The sequence below is a fragment of the Arvicanthis niloticus genome, chromosome 3, assembly GCF_011762505.2.
Source record: "Arvicanthis niloticus isolate mArvNil1 chromosome 3, mArvNil1.pat.X, whole genome shotgun sequence".
NCBI classification, from domain to species: Eukaryota; Metazoa; Chordata; class Mammalia; order Rodentia; family Muridae; genus Arvicanthis; species Arvicanthis niloticus.
Genome location: NC_047660.1, coordinates 81,116,181 through 81,139,711, shown reverse-complemented (window position 1 = coordinate 81,139,711; position 23,531 = coordinate 81,116,181). Strand labels below are relative to the sequence as shown.

At 40.9% G+C, this 23,531-nt stretch overlaps 1 long non-coding RNA gene across 1 annotated transcript in view; it reads right to left on the bottom strand.

Moving 5' to 3' along the window:
• The window catches only part of LOC143441762 (uncharacterized), a 238,398-nt gene extending 223,607 nt beyond the window's left edge, over positions 1-14,791 (bottom strand). Inside the window, exon 1 of the long non-coding RNA XR_013109431.1 lies at positions 14,569-14,791. This is a non-coding gene — a long non-coding RNA (uncharacterized LOC143441762). The remainder of the gene's footprint in view (positions 1-14,568) is intronic.
• Between the last annotated feature and the right edge of the window lie 8,740 nt (positions 14,792-23,531).

The window sequence follows — 23,531 nt, the reverse complement described above, 5'->3', positions numbered from 1 at the left end:
CCATACAATAAAAGTATTTTAGGAAGTGATTCTATGTCTCATATAATGTCTCAAAATCAAAAATGTCCAACTGCTAGTTCCACAGGGGAAATCAAGATATCCATGGACCTAGGAGTGAAGGCACTCATCATTCATTTGATGAACAGCTAACACAAGGCCTTCTCATTTGCCAGGAACTTAACTGTGCTTTGGCTATACGATAGTAAATACAATCAAGTCCTCATTCTCATAAGATTACTTTGTTTTGTGAAGTCGAAAGATATAGATTCAAAATCGGGTCAATCAGTGGTAACTGGAGAGAAAAATAAAATGAGCTGCAGATTTACAGGAAAGTCACAGAGAGGGTATTCTGGAAGGCTTCTGTGGGGAGGAGTGGTTGAGCAAAGGCTCGCATAAGTGAGAGCTTACACTGCTAATGGGGCCATCAACATCTGACAAGGCTCTGAAGAATGTTCTGGTTTGAAACAGCATCACACAATGACATAAAAAACCAACAGACAAGAACAATTTATTGCACAACAATACTTGAATGCTGAAAATTGGAAACATGTTGTTTCTCCAACTAGGCTGGCAAACATTTAGAGAGGGACACGGAAAAAGAGGGAGCAGGGGCCGAGTAAGTAGGGCACGTTCTGACGCATCTATGTGAAGCTGGGTAAGTTACGACCAACTCAGATATGTATTTTGAAGTCTTGATTTTTTTTTTACTCTCACAACTTAGTCCATTGGGGCTTCTATAACAGAAATAGCATAAAAAACACAACTTAGAGACACCAACAGAAACCACTTTGTAAAATACTGGAAGCTGGGAAGCTGGGAAGACTAAAACCAAGCAAGGCTTTGGTAGATTTGGCTTCTGAAGAAAAAAACCTTCTAAATATACAGACTGCCAGGTTTTCAGCCTAATATCATCTGTCAGGAAGAGAGAGAGAGAGAGAGAGAGAGAGAGAGAGAGAGAGAGAGAGAGATCTGTGAAGTCTCTTTCATGTCCTGTTAATCACCTCCCAACTCCACCCCCAAGCTCCCAGTAAATACCATTGCAATGGGAACTGTGTTTCAACATTATGGATGGGACATGGACATCAGTCTCTGGAGACTCCCAGATATTATTTGTTGGAGTAGACTTTATGGCCAGCATGAAAAGAGCAGCCATATGGATTTCAGCATAGGAGAGGATTAGTATGAAGCTAGACGCATAAATCTTGATTCTGCAACATCCTCACCATTCATCTGCAGCTTACTTCCGTGTGTCAATTTTCTCAGCTGGGAAATGGAGTTGTGACTGTGTTCTTATCTATCTCATGTGACTGTGCTGGGAATTCTTAACAAGTCCCTCACAAGCCCATCCTACTGTTGATAGGATACAGTAACATATACAATTTTAGATTTAAAATATCAGAAAGAAAATACAATTTATTTTAAGCAATAATCCTAAGGGTATCTTTCCTTCATCATCCTCAGAATAAGTATTCTTAAATAACAGTCCTTTGGTACCCATGCCCACAGTGCAGGCCACTCAGGGACTGGTCATATTTGTTAAATGTCTTTCTAGAAGGATATATTGTATAAATGGCTGTTTCAAAAAATGTGTATTCTATATTGTGAATTGAGCATTGGTACAAAAAGCCAACTCAAATTACTTGGGAGCAAGTCTAATCTAAATTGCTTGTGTTATCATGCATAGAATATTTTAAGAAGTCTAGGCTTCTTCTAAGTATAAGTTTAGCATAAGGTGACCTACAAGGAAGAGATTCATTGGTACTTCTAAATGGCTGTGAAACAACTATTTCTATCTGAATATTTATTCTCTGTGGATCAATTTATGTACATATCTATTCAACCATAGAAACTGACTGAGTTCCTGGCAGTAGCTATTATGTTTGGGACTCAAATTCTAGGAAGCATAATGAGTGATCAGATGGAGCATATATTCTAGCTCAGAAGATAACAAACTCTCTTGTGATGAATGTGTTTCCTGCAGGTGTGACATGATCATCTCCATTATGAGGCAGAGCTCTGTGGCAACCAAAAAAGGACGTTGGCCCCCAGTCATAGCAATGACATAAGAACAAGATAGTGACAGCCAAGTCTATGGCAATAGTGATGATTCTATTATCCTTACCTCCCAGGAAAAGGGAGATTCCAATCACCACTTCATCCTGCTTCACAGGTGCAGGTGACCTTATACCTACTGTACACAGATAGTCTTGAAAAGTACAGGAACAGATAAAGGACAGGAAAGGTTCACTGGGGGTTGGGATGACTCAGTGGTTCAGCTTCTCACAAGTCATCATCCATGATGAGAGAGGGGAAGATTTTTTTTCACTAACTCTGCCTTTGAGTCCCACAAACTCTTATAAATAACCCCAATAAACTCATTGTTTCCCCATGCTAAACTTTGATGGAATTCATCCTTTAGTGTATCAGCATCCCCTCTAAAGCAGTCATTTCTTCGTAAGAATCACACCACCAATAGACAAATGATTTCATAAATAATTTGAGGTAGACATGAATACTATTGTTACCAAGATCTCAGCTAGGCCTCTTCTGGCTCCCCAATCTTGTACTGCATGAACTCAGATGAGACATACAGAGTGTAATTTAGAAGATAAGCAAATAAGGGCAGATAAATCATTATTCCAACCTTCTTGAAGAGATATGCTTTGTATTATATCTTAACATTTCTGGGATGTAAGGGGATCCATGTGATTGGCAGGTTCATTTAGATTAACTGGTAGGGGAAAATAATAATGAGCCTCTGTTCTTTACTAGAGATCCTCGGCTACATGATAATCTTAGATGGTCATTTCTTTACCCAGGGCATTCTTAATAGATCTGTAACAAAGAAAACACTTCTTTTACATCTATAAAAATAAAGCCATGCTTGGACTAAGGAAATGGTTTAGAGAATAAAGTGCTTACTGTACAATCATGAAGACTGGAGTTCAAATCCCTAGAACCTATATAACCAAGCAGGCATCTTGGCCTTGGGTATATAGTGGCTGTCTATAATTGCAAAACTTGAGAGGCAGAAACAGAGAGTCCCCAAGAAAAGCAGATATATCTAGGCTTGACAAAACTGGTGAGCTCCAACTTTCTAAGGAGACATGGCTCTATAAATAAAGTAGAGAGAGATCCCTAAGATCAACTTCAGGTCTACACATGCATGTGCATACATGTGCACATACACTTGCACCTGCACACAAGAACATGCACACATATGAATGCATACTACCTACAAGTGGGAAAAAATAGACATTCTTTACCAGAAAATAAATAGCTTTCCTTTTATGAGTCTTCAGCTATCTCTAGCATCCTCCCTTTGATGTGGTACTTAAATCTTAAGGTGACATAATTGTGATACTCCCCCCATCTTTTACATGATGTTTTAAATTCTAAGGAAGAACAATTATAAAATTTCCCTTCCCTGAAAATTAGTGTGTTAAGGAACATAGAAGTTGAACCCAAGAATGATTTTGAGGAGGGGATTCATCATTAATGAGTTCTAAGCCTTCTACTTTTTAAATGAGCTACTTAACACTATGGGAAATTTTATTCAGGCTATGTGGAGAACAAGACATAGTTCGAGGGAGGAAAGGTGGGATCGCTAATACTGTAGTCAAAGAAGTAGTTAAATGTGGTTAAAGACTTCACATATCCTTTCTCTACTTGCTGAGGAAGAAATCAGGGAAAAACATCCCTTTCACAACAGCTTTTTAACAAACACCAGCAATTCATCTAACCATAGAGATAAAAGGCTTTTACAATGAGAACTTTAAGACATTGAAGAAATAAATTAAAAACATTGTAAGATGGAAAGACCTCCCATGCTCGTGGATTGGCAGAATTAAACCTAAGAAAATTGGTATATTATCAAAAGCAACTTTCATATTTAATAAAATCTCCATAAAATTTTCTTTACTTCTTCAAAGAGCTAGAAAAAAATCAAACGAAAACTCACATGGAAAGTAAAAAATAAACAAAAACAAAACAAAACCAAAAGAACTGGAGTAGTCAAAGCAATGCTTAGAAGAAAGAACAATTTCGGAGACATCACAATACCTGATTGTGAATTATACTTCAAGTCACAGCAACAAATACTGTGTGAAACTATAAAAAAAAAAATGTGGTTCAGAAATAAAGCTGCACAGATACAGCCACCTAATTCTCCACAAAGGTGTAAAGGAATATCCAGAGTTAAAATGAAAAAACAAACAAAAAACCGCAGCTTTTTCAAAAATAGTGCTGGGGAAGTGGGCATCCTTATGAAGAAGAATAAAATTGTATGCAGATATCTTACAGTGAACATTTCTTACAAAAGTCAAGATGGAATTTGGTAAAAGGCATAAAACGTTGAAACTGCTAAAGTAAACCTAGGTAAAACTCTTCAAGATATAAGACATGATAAAGGAATCAAAAAATTATAGACCAATTATCCTGAAATGGGAGGGGGGACTACAACTGATTCTCAAAAAATCCAGCAGACCATGAAGTGATTTAACATTTGCAAAGAACTGGAAATTCTGCAAGAAATGGGTAAGTCCCTGGACAATATGCTCTACCAAAATGAAATCAAGAAAGCATGAAAAATTATCTGGAAAGTACTCAAATTTCACAAAAAAATAATCCCCAAAATTAAAAAATGGAATCATATGATGGTAAAAACTGCATAGGGAAGGAAATAATTACCACAGTGAAGATGCAATGTACAAAACTGGAGAAAATCTGTATTAACTATACAGCAGTAAAGGGAATGTTATGTAGAATAGATAAAGAAGGATTCAAATGAAATACCAAAATCCAAAAACCCAATTGTCCAATAACAAATAGAAAAATGACTTAAATAGACACTTTTAAAATAAAAAAATACAAGTGACCAATAAATAGTTTTAAATGTGTTCAACATCTTTAAACTCTAGGGGAAATGTCCCTATCTTACCCTAGTTATAATGGCTACTAGCAAGAAAATGAATGGCAATAAATGCTGATAAGGACGTGTGAGAAAAGGAACATTTATATACTGCTGGAGGCAATGTAAACTGTGGCAGTCACTATGGAAGGCAAAACTAGAGGCTCCTCAAAATACCTAAATGTGGAACACCCATATGACCCAGCTGCACCACTCCTGGGTATAAATGCAAAGAACTACAGAGGCACATGCACACTCATTTTGTTGTTTTTCTTGTATGATTCACAATATCTGGAAAATGGGACAAGCCTAGATATCCACCAACAGATGAATAGATGACAAACATGAAGAACATGTACACAATGGAACTGTCTTTGGATCTAAAGAATAATGAAGCCGTAATATCTGCAGGAGAATGAATACAGTAAATAATAATAATAATAATAATAATAATAATAATAATAATAATAAAAAAGATTATCCTCAGTGAATAGCCCAAACTCAGCAAGACAAATACTGCATGCTTTCCTTCACGTGTGAAGCCTCAATTTTAATTTGCATGTCTAGAAAAGGGGACCATGAAATGAGGAAGATATCTTAAGGGAAGAAAATATGGTATTAGAATACACGTGTTATAAAGGAAAAGAGAGCCTGTTAGGAGAAGTAGAACCCATAAGAAGTGAGTGGAACTTGGGGGAGGACTTTGGAGGAGGGATGAGTGAGAACACAGTATAAAGGCAAATATATCCAAAATGCCACAATTGAACCCATCACTTGGGTGTGCCAACTTTAAGAAGTAGTTTTTAAAGACTAGAAAAATGAGAAATAAGAGCTTATTACTCCTTGGACTTTGGGAAATATTCTGTTCTCTTCTCTCTACTTGACTAATTGAAAATATATAAAATTGTACAGGTTATAATTACTGAATACACATTATTTTTAAGGCATGTATGAAATAATTTTTAGAACAGACAGTTCTGAGAAATCAGAGAATTTCAAATGTGAAATTGGACTAGCAATCAAGAAAAATTTTTTTAAAAAGGTATTTTTAAATGCTTAGAAATTATACAACACACTTCTATGAAGTCTCCAGGTTGAAGTCACCAGAATGAAGAATGGAAAGTATTTTGAATTAGACAAAACTATAAATATTATATATCAAAATGTATGAGAGGCAGCTCAAGTAATGTTCAGACCTAAATGTGGAGCTTGAAGCATAGGGAAGAGCAAACAGGAATGAAAACAAATTCCTGATGCTTCTATCTCAATAAATTCTAAGTGTGTTGACAAAGTTAGTATGCAACAAGAAAAGAGAGAACACAGCACAGGCTAGAGCTGAAGCAAAGAATGAGGAGACAGGGATGCTAGGCGGAAACATCTAATGAAATCAAACACAGATTGTTTCTTAAGATGACTAAGGAAGATAGGAAGAGAGAAAGAAAGGAAGAAAGGAAGGAACAAAGAGAGAAACAGAGGAAGGGAAGGAAGAAGGGAGAGAAGGATGGAGGGCAAGGAGCAAAGGGCATAGCCTTCGGGGTGGGGGCTGCAGGAGTCACCAGTGTCAGGATATAAAAAGCTTACCCCATGGCAGCTCACACAGACATTAAAAATATTATAATGGGCTGTTTTGAATAACTTTTTACCAATAAATTCAACAACTTAGATGAAACAGATAAATCCCTTGTAAAATACAAGTTTTCCAAACTATCACATGAATAAATAAGAGATTTGTTAAAGAAACGCTGGTTTTAATTAGAAAAATCTTTCAACAAAGAAAATTCTGGCCCAGATGGTTTCATGAGTCCTGTGTTTTAAAGGTTCAAGAAGAAATAACAGCAATCTTATATATCATAAGCTCGGGGGTTAAAGAAAAGAAAACTTTTTTTAGCTTACTTTATGAGGTCACAATAACCCTAGCACCAAAACATCAGAAAACCATTACAAGAAAAGAAAACTACAGGCTGAGCTCTCTCATAAACACAAAGACAATAATATTGGCCACTAAGCCATTTCTTTTAAGCTAGATGTTTGTTTCAATCTATTTTGTTGAATTGATCTAACTTGTAAGAGACCTGAGACATTTTTGATGTCTCAAAGAAAGGATTCAAGAACATTCAAGAATGGCAGGGTTTCTTCAAAGTTTTGAATTAAAGATGCGTATTCTGGGTCTGATGCCTAGAAGGAATACATTTGCATCCCTAGAAGGAAAATCACTAGGACTCTTTTCTTGGATGAAACCCATCTTTGTCCACAGTGCCGAGAATAAAATGATCTCAGCCTAACTTGCTTCACACCATCTGCATGACCAGTATCTGTTGACACAATGGATAATGGCAGACCATTCCTTATTGTCGGGGGATGAGTTGCAATGAAAATATACAATCACACATTAGGACATGTTTATATACAAGAGATGTGTGTAACTACTTGGCACCACATCTTCATGACAAACAATGACTTTATTAGATAATCCACAGCAATGTCTCATCCCTAGTTATTCTCATATAATGGACTGTTGGATCAAGATATAGTAGTCCAACCGGGCAGTAGTGGCACACACCTTTAACCCCAGCACTTGGGAAGCAGAGGCAGGCAGATTTCTGAGTTCAAGGCCAGCCTGGTCTACAGAGTGAGTTCCAGGACAGCCAGGGCTACACAGAGAAACCCTGTCTCAAAAAACAAAACAAAAAAAAAAAAACCCCAAAAACAAAAACAAAAAAAAAAAGATATAGTAGTCCAATGTTATCTTCCATGTTCACCCTTTCAAATATTCAAATATTCACATGTGCTATTATATTGGTCTCAGCATTTCTTAAATGTGTCTACCTGGTGTGGCTATGTTGGCACATGCACCAATCAGGCAAAAATACCAGGAACTTAGAGAATAATCTGGTTATTGTTCTAAGTTGGCCAAACATTTTAATGAATTTATTAATGGTTAGCTGTAGTTGCCAAAGATTAAAAATTCTCAAAGCAGGGTGCCTAAACCAGCAACAAGAGCTTCAGCTAGAAATGCAAAATCTCTTAGCCAGACCCGTTACATTAGAATATGATCAGAAATACAGAAATTGGAGCTTTTGTCTGTTCTTCTGGGTTATAAATATCCACTAAAGACTGAGAACTGCTGAGGGTCAATATTACTTCTCTTCATGCCACAGCCTTCTGTGTCTTATAACATCTATGCCATGTCTGCATCCCATATGTAATACCCTTCCTAAGACATAAGTACCAAAGAAACAAAAGTTATGGAAAGAGAAAATCTTTCCATAACCTGAGATCTTTAATGATAGAAAGTCAATGACTGTTGTTGAGTTTTGGGTGTGGCATAAAGTCATATGGGCTTGAATTTAATTTGTAGACACCTCAGGATTAGCAACCCCCTTTCTCATCAAAGGACTCTTATCACAATACAAGTGGGTGGCAGTGATGTACCATGGCCCTACTACACTATGCTAATGAGCAACAGGAAATATATTTAAAAATAGACTTTAAACCCCAGATATGAAGCCTGCCCCTCCCTTTAGCTACAAGAGCTAGGGTTTCAGTCTTCGTGTGCTTTAATTTACCCAGACATCCTTTTATTTCATAGGGCTGGGAGGATTAAGTGGAAGGAATAATATATACATCATATATAATATACGTATGCTTTGTGAATGAATGGAATGAATGAAACACATACTTACGCAAAGTATTCTTGGGCTAAGGCTTAGAATTCAGTAACCTCTCAATAAATGTTAGCAATTGTCATTATTAGCTTTTCTACTACTGGTCCAGCAAAAGTAGCCTATTCATAAGGTTCATCAAACTGAACCCTTATAATAGCAGGAGACAGAAACTCAACAAAAGTTTAGGCAAGATGGGTGGGGATGGGGTTACTGGTTTGTTTAACCAAACTATGGAAATAGTAGCCTGAGTCAATATAAGGCTCAAGGAGGATCCTAACACGCCCGAGGACAGTCTCTGGTACTTCTTTCTTACTCACTTCATTTCTTACAAAATCATTTGATATATCATACATGTAGACAATTAAATATTGTCATCTTCAACCTCGATTCCTCCCTCCAGCCATGTATCCCCCAATATGTTCTCCCTCCTCTTCTTCCTCCTCCTCCTCTTCTTTGTCATCACCATAGTTATCACTGCCATACAATCCTTTAATCCAAATATGTGCATGGATGCAGAGCATCCAATAGAGCATGGGAAATCTACTTCTAGGAACACCCTTAAGAAGGAATGATTTTCTCTCTCTGATCTGGTTAGCCTTAATTGTCAACTTGACACAGCCTAGACTCGTTTGACAGGAAAACCTTGATTGAGGAATTGCTTGGATCAGATTGGCCGGTGGATATACCTACAGAGGATTATCTTGATATTACTAGATGTAGGCAAGCCCAGTCCACTGTGGGTGGTCTTATCCCTGGGCAGACAATGCTAAACTGGATAAAAAATCTGGCTAATCATAAGACTGTGAGTGAATCAGCAAGCAGCAACCCTCCATGGTTTCTGCTTCAAGTTACTACTTGAGTTCCTGCCCTGAGTTCCCTTAATGACCTGGAAGTGTAAAGCAAATAGATTTTCTCCTCCCCTAAGTTTTCTGTTAAAGTGTTTTATCACAACAACAAAAAGGAAACCAGAACATTCCCAAGTATCTATCAACTGCCGATAGCTACCTCAGTAAGGGGTGGGTCCTAGAGAGCACCTCCCAATCTATACCCTAACTTTGGTTGGCTTGACCTTCTTTGGGTCTCCAGGAGATAATCAGAGCTGCTATGAATTTACCTTCATTCTGTTGTACAACTGGGCCAATTTCTATTATGGGGCATGGGACACTGTCACTATGTTTTTCTATGTTTACAGTCTTTGTGATGAGAGATGTTCCAATTAAAACATTCAAAGGGGAAGTGCTGCCCTTTTGAGCCTCTTCCCTTCTAGGGATGAGTTTAGCTGATGGAAAACTGCTGCCACCCATCCTGTCCTGTCTCCCCACCCACTGTCCAAGCCAGCAGCAGTCTCTACATAGACTTTTACTGAGAATTTACACCCTTGATGGTAACCCTGGACAGTCTTTCCAAGCCATCTGGCCCACGAGATGTAACCAACCATATTATTCCTTTCCTGTTGTTACTGTCCCTCTCAGCATTTCACAATCTGGGACTTAATGAGTGTCCCCATCTTTCATGCTTTTGATTGAGTTTGACCTCAGGCTAAAAACAGGACATGTGTTTATTTTACCTGACAAAGTAGCCATGGCTGAAAGGCTGGGAGTACTTGAGTACTGTACTCCCCCCAGATGGGGCTGTAATTATAATTTAACTGTCTGGGTCTAACTTAAGGTGAGGAAAAGATATATTATGTTTGCACACATGTTATTTTCCTGCCCCTACCTATAGCCCTTACACATTTCACATGTGTATGTGTGTGTGTGTGTGTGTTTGTGTGTGTGCATGTGCACGCACATGTACGCAGGTATATACACAGTCATGTTACAATTCTCATTTCACGACATCTACACAAAAACTAAACACCTGGGTTGAGATTTTCCTAAAGGAGTCATCTGAAGTAGGTACTTCATGCCAAAATGTCACAAAGATTTATGTGCATTCATTTGTGCATTAAATTGAGGACAGGTGGAGAAGGTTCCAGCCTAAGAAAACATGATAGTACCTTTCCTTTCTCCCGCAGAAGAGGGGTGTTTGTTAGGACTACTGCTGTTCTTGTTGGAAAAAAAGAAAAAAAAAAAAAAAAAGAGCTCATGGCTGAAAAAAAAAGTAGTATTTCACTAGTCATCTAATTATTTTTGCAATCATGTTTCTCACAAATGGGGACTCTGTATTGGCATTCCAAAGTGAGTCCTAGCTCAAACACCACAAGCAATCCTGTACCTACACAGCCAATAAATAGCTAGGCCTTCTTTCATGCCCATGGGTAAGGTCTCTGAGACTTCCACACATTCTACTGTCATGTCTTGTGATGGAGTTCGTTGCACATTTGTAACCACTAGCTTCTTAATTTTCTTCTTGTCTCTAGGACCCAATACATCTAAGAATTGCCATCACTTGATAGACAGCTCACTACTCTACATTCACAGGGCTTGGAACAGGCCATTCTGTGTACTGAATCTTCACCTATAATAAGAGTGTGAGTGTGCATGTTAGAGGTGTGGTCAGAAGACATGGGAATTCCAGGCTTTTCACAGGGGGAAAGGAAAGCTACATATAAAACAGCCGGGTAGGCACAGCCCCTTGCTTACTAGAGATATGTTGCATACATTGAAATCACTCTGTACATTTTATCCTTTTGAGATTCAAGCTGAGTTTGTGAATCAAATATTTATCAAATTATTGGCTGGGTTGTGAAAGCTAGAATCTGGTACATGGTAATCAGAGCTATGTTCATTCCCACCAAAGTTTGAAGGATAATTGGTAGCTGCTGTTGCATAATCTCACTCAACTTTAAGCCCAAAAAGGAAATGTGAAGCCTAATGATTTCTTATGTTTTCTTGTGTAGGCAATTATAACAACAGTCATGACCTGCCCATTGTTTAGAATGACCCATGGATGGAATGATCAGAGAGTCAGAAATGCCCAGATCCCAATGGCAAAAGCTTTCTAATAAAATACTTCATCATTCCCAGAAAATTTTGCACAAGTTTGTTGAGCAACAACTCAGTGTGTGATACATACATGTTTGTGGACAAGATGGCTGCTGGAGGAAGATGAAGAAAGAAAAGCATTTTTTCCTAACTTTTTATTGATTCTTTATGAATTATATATCACGTACCCCAATCCCACTCATCTTTCCATCTTCCCTTCCCCTTATACCTGCCCTCTACCCTTGCAACTCCCCCCCAAATGAGAAAAATAATCTCATTGTGAAAGCTATAGTGTGTCAGTGTATCACACAGAATATCCTTTTGCCCACACTTCTTTGCTTGCAAATGTTCATTGCAATGACCCATTTGTCTGGTAGCAGACCTCTGGCTTCTGCTACTCTATCAATACTGATTCTCACTGGGACTCTTCTTGGATATCCTGTTGTTGCCCTGTGTCATGGAGATCCTGAAGTAGGATCTGTAGGACTGGCCCTTTATATACCCCAGCACTTCATCTATAGGGTGGATAGTAGGATAGGCCAGTTCAAAGCCCTGTATCTGGGTCTGGGTCTGAGAGGTATCTGAGCTGGTCAGTCCACTGGCTCTCCTACACTCATGCCTGTGGGATAGCTCACCAGCAACTCCCGAAACCAAGGCCAGCTCTACCCTGCTGCCCAGGTGAAGTACAGAGCCTACTCTTCCAACTGTAACAACAGCCAAGGTACATGACACACCCTCTCATTCTCATGACCCTTGAGCCAGCTCTTTCATCTGCCATAGGTGGCAAGGGATGAGGGAGGGGAGAAGGGCATCTCTTCTTCTTCTATGTCACTACCCAGCAGACAGGACACAGGAGAAGGACTGGCTCTCCTTTTCTAATGCCCTTGGAGTGGGGGACCAGATCACCTATACTGCCCAGACAAGGTTCAGTGCCTGCTTTCCCAAGTGCTGCAGTAGGTGAGGGGGAGGGACAGCTCTCCTGCTCTTATAACCCCAGGGCTAACTCTCCCACCTACTTTAGGTGGAAAAAGTCAAGGGTTGGGGAACTCATCATTCCCTCACCACACTGCCACATGGGAGACCTGGCAGACAAAGGCCAGGCTCACCTGTGTCCTACCATCAGGGTTAGCTCTACTGTGTTGCAGCAAGTGAGGGGCAGGGTCAGCTCTCTTGCTCTTATGATCTCATTGTGGCCAATTCTCCTACCCACTGCCAGTTGCATGGGCAAAAGTGAGGGGACGTTATCTCTCCCTCACTGATGCCACTGCACAGCAGACAAGAGGCAGGGCTGGCTTTCCCACAACTACCACATCCAGGGCCAGCTCTACTGTGCTACATCAGTGAGGCACAGGGCTTGCTCTTCTGAGTGCTATAGCAGATAGGGGTAGGGACAGCTTTCTTGCCTGTTGTAGGTGGCAAAGGGCAACAGGGAGTATCTCTCACTTGCCCATGTCACCACAACAGACAAGTAGCAGGATCAGTTCTCCCATACTCATGCCCTCGGGGCCAGCTCACCCATGGCCCTGGTACCAGGGTCAGTTCTACTATGCTGCTCAGGTGAGGTGCAGGGCCTGCTCTCCTGAGTGCTGCAGCCGGTGAGGGGCAGAGACAGCTCTACGGTTCTCATGACCCCATTGGGGCCAAGGAAAGCAGTTTATAGGTTAAGATAAATGTTTGTAGGTCAGTAAGATAAATACTTGCCTTATAAGGTTACATCTCAAAAGAACAAACAACACAGAACCTGACAGAATCTCTATTTTCCCTATGCCATAATAGTATGTTATCTTGCACATAGACTAAAGAGTTATATGTTAGAGCCAGAATGACACTGGGAGGGAGGCACATTTGATTTTGAGAATATATACATTTTTCTTGTATTACACTTGAGTTGAAGTTCTGATTAAAATTCTATTACTTGGTGCAAATTACTTAAGGTTATTTTGTCCTTGAAAAACCAACAGAAGAATTCTATTCAGGTGTGTGTGTGTGTGTGTGTTCACTGTTTCATTTTTGTTTTGTGATAGGTACCTTGTACATGGTAGGCAGGTGCTGTAACACTGAGATATACCACTTCTCTCACAATCGGTTTAAATGCTTCAAACGAGACTCTAAGAAATTCACATAGCTCCATTGTTCCTATTCGCTTGGAGTATATCTAATACCAGCACACAAATAATTGCTTATAAATGTCAATGGATGGATGGACAATGCAGTACCCTCTCCTGGATACTACATACATCATATAGTTAGATAAATATGTTCAGCTCCATACTTGACCTTCTCTACCTGCAGCATCAATCTCCCTGGATGCAAATGCAGATTTCCCGAGAAATTAACACTCAGGCACAGGATCTGCTCACCCCAATCCAGATCTCTAGCTGAACCCATAAACCTTAGTGTGACCACTTCTGATTCCTCTATAAGACTTGTTTTCTCTACTTTTCCCACCCGGTCACAGCAGTCACAGCATCACAGGCATCTGTTTCCTGTTGGATCTAACTTGAAGTGAGACTGAGTCTTCTTTGGGAGGCTGGATAGACCATATATAAAATACCTTGTTCATGGGGTGTTTTAGTTAGGATTTCTATTTATGCGATGAAATACCATGACCAAAAAGCAAGATTTTGAGAAAAGGAATTATTGAGCCTACACTTTCTCACTGAACACTGTTTCTGAAGGGAGTCAGGATAAAAACTCAAACAGGGCAGGAACCTAGAGGCTGAAACCGTTGCAAAGGCCATGGAAAGGTGCTTTTTACTGGCTTGCTCCTCATAGTTTGCTCATCCTGCTTATAGAACCCAGGACCACCAGCCCAGGGCTAGCCCTACCTACAGTGGGCTGGACCCTTCCCTATCAATCACCAATTAAGTAAATGCTCTGCAGGCTAACCCATAGACCAATCTTATAGAGGCATCTTTTTTTTTTTTTTCAATCAAGGTTTCCTTCTCTCATGTGACTATAGTTTGTGTCAGGTTGATATAAATCTAGCTAGCACAGGAGGAAATAGTCAATTTCCTGAGTGTCCCCATCTAGAGCCCCCCAGTGGCAGTAGGACCAAAGAACCTACCTCCATCAGAATACCTGAATGAGAGAAGATTCGTTGTGACTTCTTTAGAGAGCACTTTCCTTTCCATGGTGGTAACAGGAGTACCCTGGCCCTACCCTCCAGGACACCGGAGCTAGCCTAACTCCCTGTCATTGGCAACAAATCCTGCTGTGACTTCAGGTAACTAAAACAAGAATTAAGCAAACACTGGCTCTGTCACCAGGCACTGTCCCAAGCTCCCTGTACTAACAGATACTTAATCCTTATGGCAATCATATTATTCCACTGTCTTCACTAAGAAAGAAACTTGGATTCAAAGAGGAGTGGTTTTTGGTTGGCTGGTTGATTGGTTGGTGGTGGTGGTGCTGATGGTGATGATGATGGTGATAGTTGTGATAATGCTGGTGATAATGGTGTTGGTAGTGGTAGTGGTGGTGATGATGATGGCAGTGATGGTGATGGAATTTTTGTTTTGTTTATGATCACACAGCCAGTAAAGAGTGGAACCAGAACTCAAATTCTAGCTCTGAATTTAAGGTCTGACTTCATGCCACTTAGCCATGAAAAAATATACACCTCATAAATAACCAAACGTGCATGTTACTTTAGACACTTTGACCAACATTTTAGTTTCTCTTACTGATATGAGTCTGTACTCCAAAATACTAGAAATGCCCTCATCAGCTGTTGGAAGCAGAGGTTGAAGAGGACGCTGAGAGATTGTGAGATTCGGGCAGGAGGAGGCTGCTGTCGACTTGGCATAACGAAATACACTAAAGGCCACTCTTTCCTCTTTGCCAACCATCAACAGAACATGGTACCCAGAGACTGCATGAGTAGGGTCTGGCTGGATATAAACAGATGGAAAGAAAGTTCCAGAAGGTAAGAAGTCTGAAAACAAATCAATGCTTCTTGATTTCCAGCCAGGTGTAGCTGGAGGGTCAAGAACAGCACAGCTGATGGCTGCTGTCCACAGAGACACATAACAAACAACTCTTGGTGGGTACTCACTGTCTGTCCCTGTTTAGCCCATCTCCATGCCAGTATCTGCCTGTGGACATTAGTTTGCATTGTCAGAATTTAGATCTAATGTCAACAAGGCAAATATGTTCCTGAAAACCCCTGACTCCACCCACAGACTAGCACAGAGACATACTTCCATCAGCAGGTGCATCACTGTAAGTCCTTCCTCTGGGAAATAAAGAGATATCTGTTCCTGTGTCAGTGCACCAAGCATAGCTTGCTTGACTATAAGGAGCATATTTTTCAAATAAGATAGATTTTCATGTAGCATAATTGCCTTCAACATACGTAGACACTTAGGCTAACAAATAGACTAGGAACATGGCAGAAAAGGAACACTGGATTCCCATATCCCACCCATGCCAAGATAAGCAGAATAAAAAGAATGATCTCCTAAGATGACCTGGGTGGGTGTGGTCCCACTTGTCCAAAAGAAGCATGTTAGGGAAGGATTCAAGCAGGGCTGGTGTTTAAGTATTATACATTTGGGGATACTGCACCAGCCAGGAAAACTTCTAACTGATCAGAGACTAAGTATTTCTCTCCCTGTTGCTAAAGTTTTCAGTCTTCTTTACCAAATGTACACACACACACACACACACACATACACGCGTGTGCACACACAGCCTACATCTCCTTAGTTACAGCAAATACATTGTTTTGGGGCTCCCTAGAGTGAATGGTGCATTTATTTATCCTCCAAAGCCTCGTTCAAGTCTCATCTCTTCTGGGTAGACTCTGATTTTCTTCAGACACCATCTCTCCTTTCTGTCTTCCCTTTCCTTACACTCTGCCTTTTATTGCTGTTGATTGAAGACTCTATGTCCCATCTGGGAGGGAGGATTGGCGGTGGAACTCATAGATCTTAATAGCTGCAGCTTTCCAAAGTATTAGAGTGCAGCCTTTCGCAAGGTCAATATCATCAAATGTTTCCATGGAAAATAAAATAGCCTATGAATGAATGGGGCCTTGAAATTGCATATTCAGGATGAAGAGAATGTAAGAACACTAGCCGTAGGCTTTACCTCTGAGGAATTCCAAACCATTATTGCCCGTAGCTTCTGGGCTCTCCTTCCAATTTCTTAACCCCACCCTCCACCTTAAGAAAGGCAGGAACTTCAGCAAATGGGAAGAAAGAATAAAACTTAGAACTTGGATTTGACTTTAGTAGAGATAGATGGGAGGCATTAAGTCAAAAGCCTACAAGTTCACCTTTGTTTCATCTTTATAGAAAAGGCAGTACAAAGGATTTCTTGTCCTTTGCCAGCCCCTGTCATGGTTTGACTATGGTTAGTGTACCAGGAGGCTCCACTGTGTTTGAAGGCTTGGTCTACTAGGTGTGGTGCTAGTAGAACCCTTGTGAGGTGGGGCCTCAGAGGAGGGTTGTGCTGTGAAGGGTAGAAATTATTTCTCAAGTGACCCTTTGGGTTCTCTTAAAAGGACGAGTATGGAAGGAGACCGCCTGAACCTACATAGCCATTATCAAGAATGTGACCTTAAATGTGACTCCTTGCTTCTACAGATACTCCCACCTGAAACTACTGCCATCTACTACCCACCCAGAAGACAAACCAATGGGGCTGGCAACCTATAAAACTGTTAAGTAAATAAATCTTGTCTGGCATCTGCCTCAGATACTTGATTGTAAATACTCAAAAGTGAACGACTCTTTCTCCCTCTTTCCTACTTTCTCTCCCTCTTGCTCATCATCCCTCAACCCTTCCCTCCCTCCCTCCCTCCCTCCCTCCCTCCCTCCCTCCTTCCCTCCCTCCTTCCCTCCCTCCCCCTCCCTCCCTTCTCTCTTTCTTTTTCTCTTTCTTTCTTTCTTTCTTTCTTTCTTTCTTTCTTTCTTCCTTTCGTGTTTTTAGAGACACAGTATCAAGCTAATCATCAACTCTCTAAGTAGTCATGGATGGCCTTGAACTTTTGATCCTCTAGTGCTGGGATTACTATACCCAGTATATGTGGTGTTGGTGATCAAACCTAGAACTCTGTACCTGCTCAGAAGAACTCTACAACTGAGCTACATTCTCAGCACCACATCACAATTTTATTACTAATTTCTAAGTTTCCCAATTACCTATTTCCATAGCAGAAAATAAGCTCTTCCCTGTTGGTGCCTTTCAGAGACTATACATCCTATACTGCCTTCCTCTAGGGAAGGCCAAACGCTAGAGGCAAGCCCACCTTTCATCAATGAAACATAGAGTGGGACTTTGTCCCAAGAGTTTGAGAATTGGTCTCAGAAGTCAAGGTCAAGAGGTCAGGCTCCAGAGCAGTGGAAGCACTGTCTGAACAGACTGGCCCAGGTTATTCTCTTACAGTCCCTCTCTCAGATCCTCTGCCCAGCCTTTCATTCTCACCCCTCAAACTTACACCTTTCCAGCCTTTCTTCTTCCTTCCATGATCTTCCTGTTTGCCCTTTAGCCCTGTATGATCTCTCCATCTTTCCTTTTCCTCTCTATGACCTTTCCCCCTCCATGAACTTCCCTGTAGACACTTAATGAATTCCTCAACACTTCAACTCACCCAAATCTATCCCACTGTTAATAGCCAAGACTTCAAACAAGAAACGCTTGGGGAGGAAATGTTCTATGCATACTCTGGTGGCACACACCTGGAGATGGTTTCAACCACATGCTCTAAAAGAACATGGCACCACTGAGCAGCCTGGTGATGACTGAAAAGCTCACATCTGTCAGTGCACATGTGTCATGCCTTCTAGGGGACACACTTTCTGCCAGTCTGAGTCTTACAATCTTTGGTGCTACCTGCCTAGCTCAGCGAGCATTTCCTTATGACAGTTTAACCACGAACTCCAGAGAAAACATTTCTCCTCAATTACTCAATACTACTTCTGTTGTTTTATGAAGGACAAGAAGGGTTTTCATATCGTGTTGTCATGTGCCACTCCATTCATTGAAGATAATTGTTTTGTTTCTTTAATGGGCCATACTTTCTCACTCAGTCCTCTGGGGAGAGCTCAATGACTATAATTTAACTACCTTTTGAGGAATATTTTAAATGACTCCATTCAATTGGCTCTCACTGCATAAAGTAGCCAAATCAAAGCTTTGGCGTTCCAACCCAAATATTTCTTTCTTTCTTTTTTTCTTTTTTCCCTCCCCCCCCCCCCCCAGTTCTTATACACATAATTACATGTGATTTACGGTGACGCACAAAATTTCCGGAAATGAAAACAGAAATCTTTGCTCAAAGTTTTATCCACTCCAGAAAAAATATACCCAGGCAACAGAAGACAGATGTCACCAACATGGGGTATATGAGGTTGGAAAATGTTTGCTGAGTAAGAACAGCTCTAGCTCCCAAATAAAGGATAAATGCTCAAGCTAGGCCTTAGCCATGGCCCAGGAAGAAATGGAAGTTCTCAGAGGACCTCCAGGGCCTATTCTGCTACTCTTCTAGTGATCCCATGGTTTAAACCTCCTCCCACAGTCTGAACTTCTACTGAAGAGCAAGCTGAAGATCATGAGCTAGGTGAGGGCCAAGCCATGGCGGAGTGTATAGGAAACTGCAAAGTAAGCAGGTATTCAGTGTCCCAGAGCCAAGGGTTCTGCTGCTCGGTCTCTAGGGTCTCTAGGGAAGGTTCAAAGGTAGATGGTAGGGGTTGTCCTGTTGGCCCATAAGAAAAGGCTAAGCAATAAAACATTAAGCTGTTTTATGTGAGCTGAACATGTGAGGTGCTAGGATTTTCTCCTCCTGGGTAATAACAGCTGTGGACAATTATCAGCTCAAAATAGCAAGCTGCCATTGAAGGAATCTAGGCCAAAACACCAGCCAGGGTATTATGAGAAATTCTGGGTAGCATCAGCTTCCTTCTGGTGATCTTAAGCCATATTCTCTCCTACCATGACCCTGTCAAAAGGGATGTGATGTCCTTGCAACTGTCATCTATGGGAACCCATCTCTAGATAGATGTCCACACCCATCTTCTAAACAAGTAGATGAAGGAAATGTTCTGTCCGCACTGTAGGACCCAGGAAACTCGGTATGAGACCCCATCTGCTTTTACAGCCTCTCTTCCTCCCACATAGTTCACATACCCATTCTTCAGACTTCACCTACTTCTAGACCTTACGCTTCAGTACTACATGAGGCAGCTGATGGCCATTGTTCTTCTGCTTCCAACGTTCAGCCCATGGCTGGCTCCTACTCTCTCAGCCATCAAATATTTGCTTCCATGGAAAACATGCCTACAGACTCAAATAATTCCCACTTTGTTCTCATTGTGGCCCAGGGCTCGAATACAGTGGGCTTCTTACTTTTATAAATAAAGTTTGGTTAGTAGGCAAACACACCCCTTCATTTACACATGCATGACCCTGTGACTGTGTCCACCTTGAAATGGTAGAATCAAGTAACTATAATAATAGTGATAACCTACAAAGGCAAAACTAGTTCTTCATTCTCTGGCTATTTATATATGGTAAGGTAGAGGATTTCTGACCTCTCTTTAGTAGACTCCGCACACACTGTAACTTTTTTTCTTTACTTACTTCTTATTTGCAATCAAGCTTATAAATCCAGACATGCAGGAACCCTGCCTATACTGTTCAATGTTTGTCCTCAGCACCTAGCTCATTGCCCGGCACAGACATTACATGGCCCTGTGCTAGGGAGGGAGTCTTACCCCATTACCAGGTGGAAATACTGGGGGAGCTGCATCTGTGAAAAAAGGACCTCTCCAGAAATAAGACGTCGTAACTCTTTCTTTAGTATCTATTTATTTGTTTTTAATTATGTATGTGGGGTGGTATATGTACTTGAGTAAAAATACTTGTGGAAGCCAGGGGTTTTAAATCCCCTTGACCTTGATTTATAAGTAGTTATTGGCTACCTTATACAGGTTCTGGACACTGAACTTAGGCTCTCTGCAATAACAGTATACATTCTTAACCACTGAGTCATCTTTCCAGGCCCACTATTTTTGATTTCTTAATGACATTTATGCAGAATGGCTGGGTGAGTCTGTCTTTTCATTGGAAAGTATCAAGAAGCCGGCCACCATCTTCCTGCTTTGTTCAGTGTGATGTCATTAGCACCTGATCAGCACCTGATACTTGCAGTGTGTGAATGAGTCAGTGAGTTAGTGGACAGCTATCATCTCTGTCAGCAGCTTCTAACACCGCCCAGGGCCGCACACGGACTGTGAACCCTGCCATAAGGAGCCACCATGAGCAAACTACTTCTCAAAATAAATAGACATGTGCCAGTCACATCACTGTACAGCCCTCTGGCTCTGGTAATCTTGAATGTACATTTGCCCCCAGGAACCTATTCTACTGAAAAAAAAAAAATCAGAAACACAACCCAGCCTCCTTCTACGTACCTATGATCAGTGAACTTGCCTGGTGGGAGTGTTACTTTCACCAAACCAGCCATGTTCCCTTTACAGGTGAGATGAGGAGGGGAAAATGATGGAGAAAAGCACTACAAATCACCATGACTCTCAGACCCAGGCTGGATGCTATATTCAGCCTCACTGTGCCCACCCATGAAATGGAAACACAAAGTTCGACATTCCAAGATTGTTTTAAGACCATCATGAGATGAAGATGCATCAGAATTTGTTCGGCATGATTCACTGTTGGTCCATGAGGACCTGTTTCTACCAGTTTTAGCCTTGGCAGCAGTAGATTTCCAATAGAATCAGTGTTCCAATAACTAGTATGACACAGAATCGGGTAACCACAATAGTATATATAGTTACTGGGGAATAGTACCAACAGTTACTGGTGAAGCTTTAAATACCTGAGTGCAAATCATAGCTCTATCACTAAGAAGCTATCTGATCATAGGCAAGCTATTGTTGTTTCTAATGGTTTCACTCCTCAAGAAATTCCTGGGAGATTTCTCTGCCAATTGCACTGCTGAAAAGTGAGATATGACTGGGAATAAGAGGTGGAGTTGACCCCTCATAAATACCTCAGGACCTGCTCTTCAAACCATGTTCAAGCTAGGACTACTTCTCTATCAAACCTTGCAAACACAATACCTTTCAACAACAGCTAGGATTATGACCATAATATATTAAACAATGGGGAAAATGAACTTGAAATATAAACAGCAAGCTATATGCACAGTGAAGAAAATCAGAGATTGGACTTTCTACTAAAATACGAACGTCCTCACTAGTCAACAGCAGTCAGTTGATTAATCCCAGACGTTCGTGCTACTCTCCTGCTTGCTATGCAGGAAGTTATGACTGGGCTGAGCCTCACATGGGGTGAGAGGATGAGGTGTATCCAAATATGGCTCCCCTTTAAAGGACCTCTTTCCTTCCAGTGGAGGAGAAAGTTACAGGCATGAACGAGACTCTCTGAAGGCACAGAGTCCAGTCCTGTTTTATATAACCCAAGTTTCTACTGAGTCTAAGGAAAAGTCCTTCCATGTTTTTAGTATTTTCCTGTCTTGATCAATGTCATCACTAAAATCTTGGGTATAGTCATTGACATCAGGACTTTTTCTTCATTCTTCTGGGTCCATCTAGTCCCTTTGGCTACAGTGACTCTTCTGGCAGGCGTTCATAAATGGGGCATAGAACATATATTCCTGTGTCATACGCCTAATCAGTCTGCATTTCTCATTCCAGCTGCCATAAGCCTTTTTTATTAATACATTTAGTCAGCACGAGGATTATGATTAGATACTCCTGTTTCTAAAACTTCATCCTGAGGATAAGGCAAGCAGGAATTTGCTTCCAAAGCAACTTACTGTTGCTACTTTTTAATAATTGAAGGTTTTAGGGCAGTGATTTCTCTTTAAGCTTTCCGATAATCCTAGCAAAATCCGCATGTCAGAAAGTGGAGGGCAGCCCTCCTTGCCTCACACCGCGTCTGTGCGACAAGGGTGCTGACTGAGTCCTGCTTGGCTTGAAGACCGGTTCAAAACAAGAGAGCAAGCTGTGGGCAAACCAGGAATCCCACACAAATCCCCCTGCAGAACCAGGAAGTGAGCAGCACAGTGAAAAATGTGCCTGCTTTTCTGCCTCCTTGCCCTTTCCTAGCATCTTAATGTTAGCTTAGGCCGGAGCCCTACGTAACTAAAGTAGGGAAGAGGACCGCAAACTGTAGGCTTCGAAAGACCTGCCCAGGAGGGCACGGAAATGGGGAATCTCTTCAATGTACCAGATAACACAGTGTATGTCGCCAACCCCCTCATAGCCTGATAAATATGGGGAGGGGTGAGAATTCCAAAAGCAAACACAGACCTCTCTGGGGTGTAAATTTAGCAGCACAAAGTACTTTTCAGGGTTCCTACCCTGCACAAGCCAGGAGACAGAACACATCTTCTGAAGGGTGCTGCTCCCACAGGCAGTCAGAACAGAGCTGTCCGTTGCCAGAAACCATTCATCAGACTCCAGAAGAGGCTGTCAGCTCAGCCTCCAGGCCTCCAGCCAGCCTGTCAGGATCTAGGCAAGCGTCCAGAGTGTCAGGGGCTGCGGCTGGTAGCCAACCAGGACTTTGATGTCTAAGGGTTGGCCAGCTGGTATGTGAGGGTGGCCCAGAGGCTCTGAAATCATATACCCAGCTTAGAGGGCAGAGGTTTTGAAGCAGGCTGGCCCTGAGAGTATCTCTAATAAAGATGGAAGTAGACATCTTATATTGTTAAGGAATTATTTGAATTATTTCAGTATTTGTTTTTATTTAAATTTCCATTACACATGCTTTTCATTATGCAACTCAATTAGTATATAGAAGTTTTTTTCTCTCCTTAAAATGTTTAAATGAACGTAATTGTTCAATTTGGAAAGATTACAATGCTTTTATTTAATTAACACTGCAATAAATACATCTCTCTGTAATGAACCCCATACTTTTAGACCATTAACCATTCAATAAATTTGCAATATGGAAGGTCCTATATGCAGAAGAAGATAAATAAAGCTATTTCACTGAATGTATAAGAGCTATGATGCTTAACAGTAAATTACTGAATTT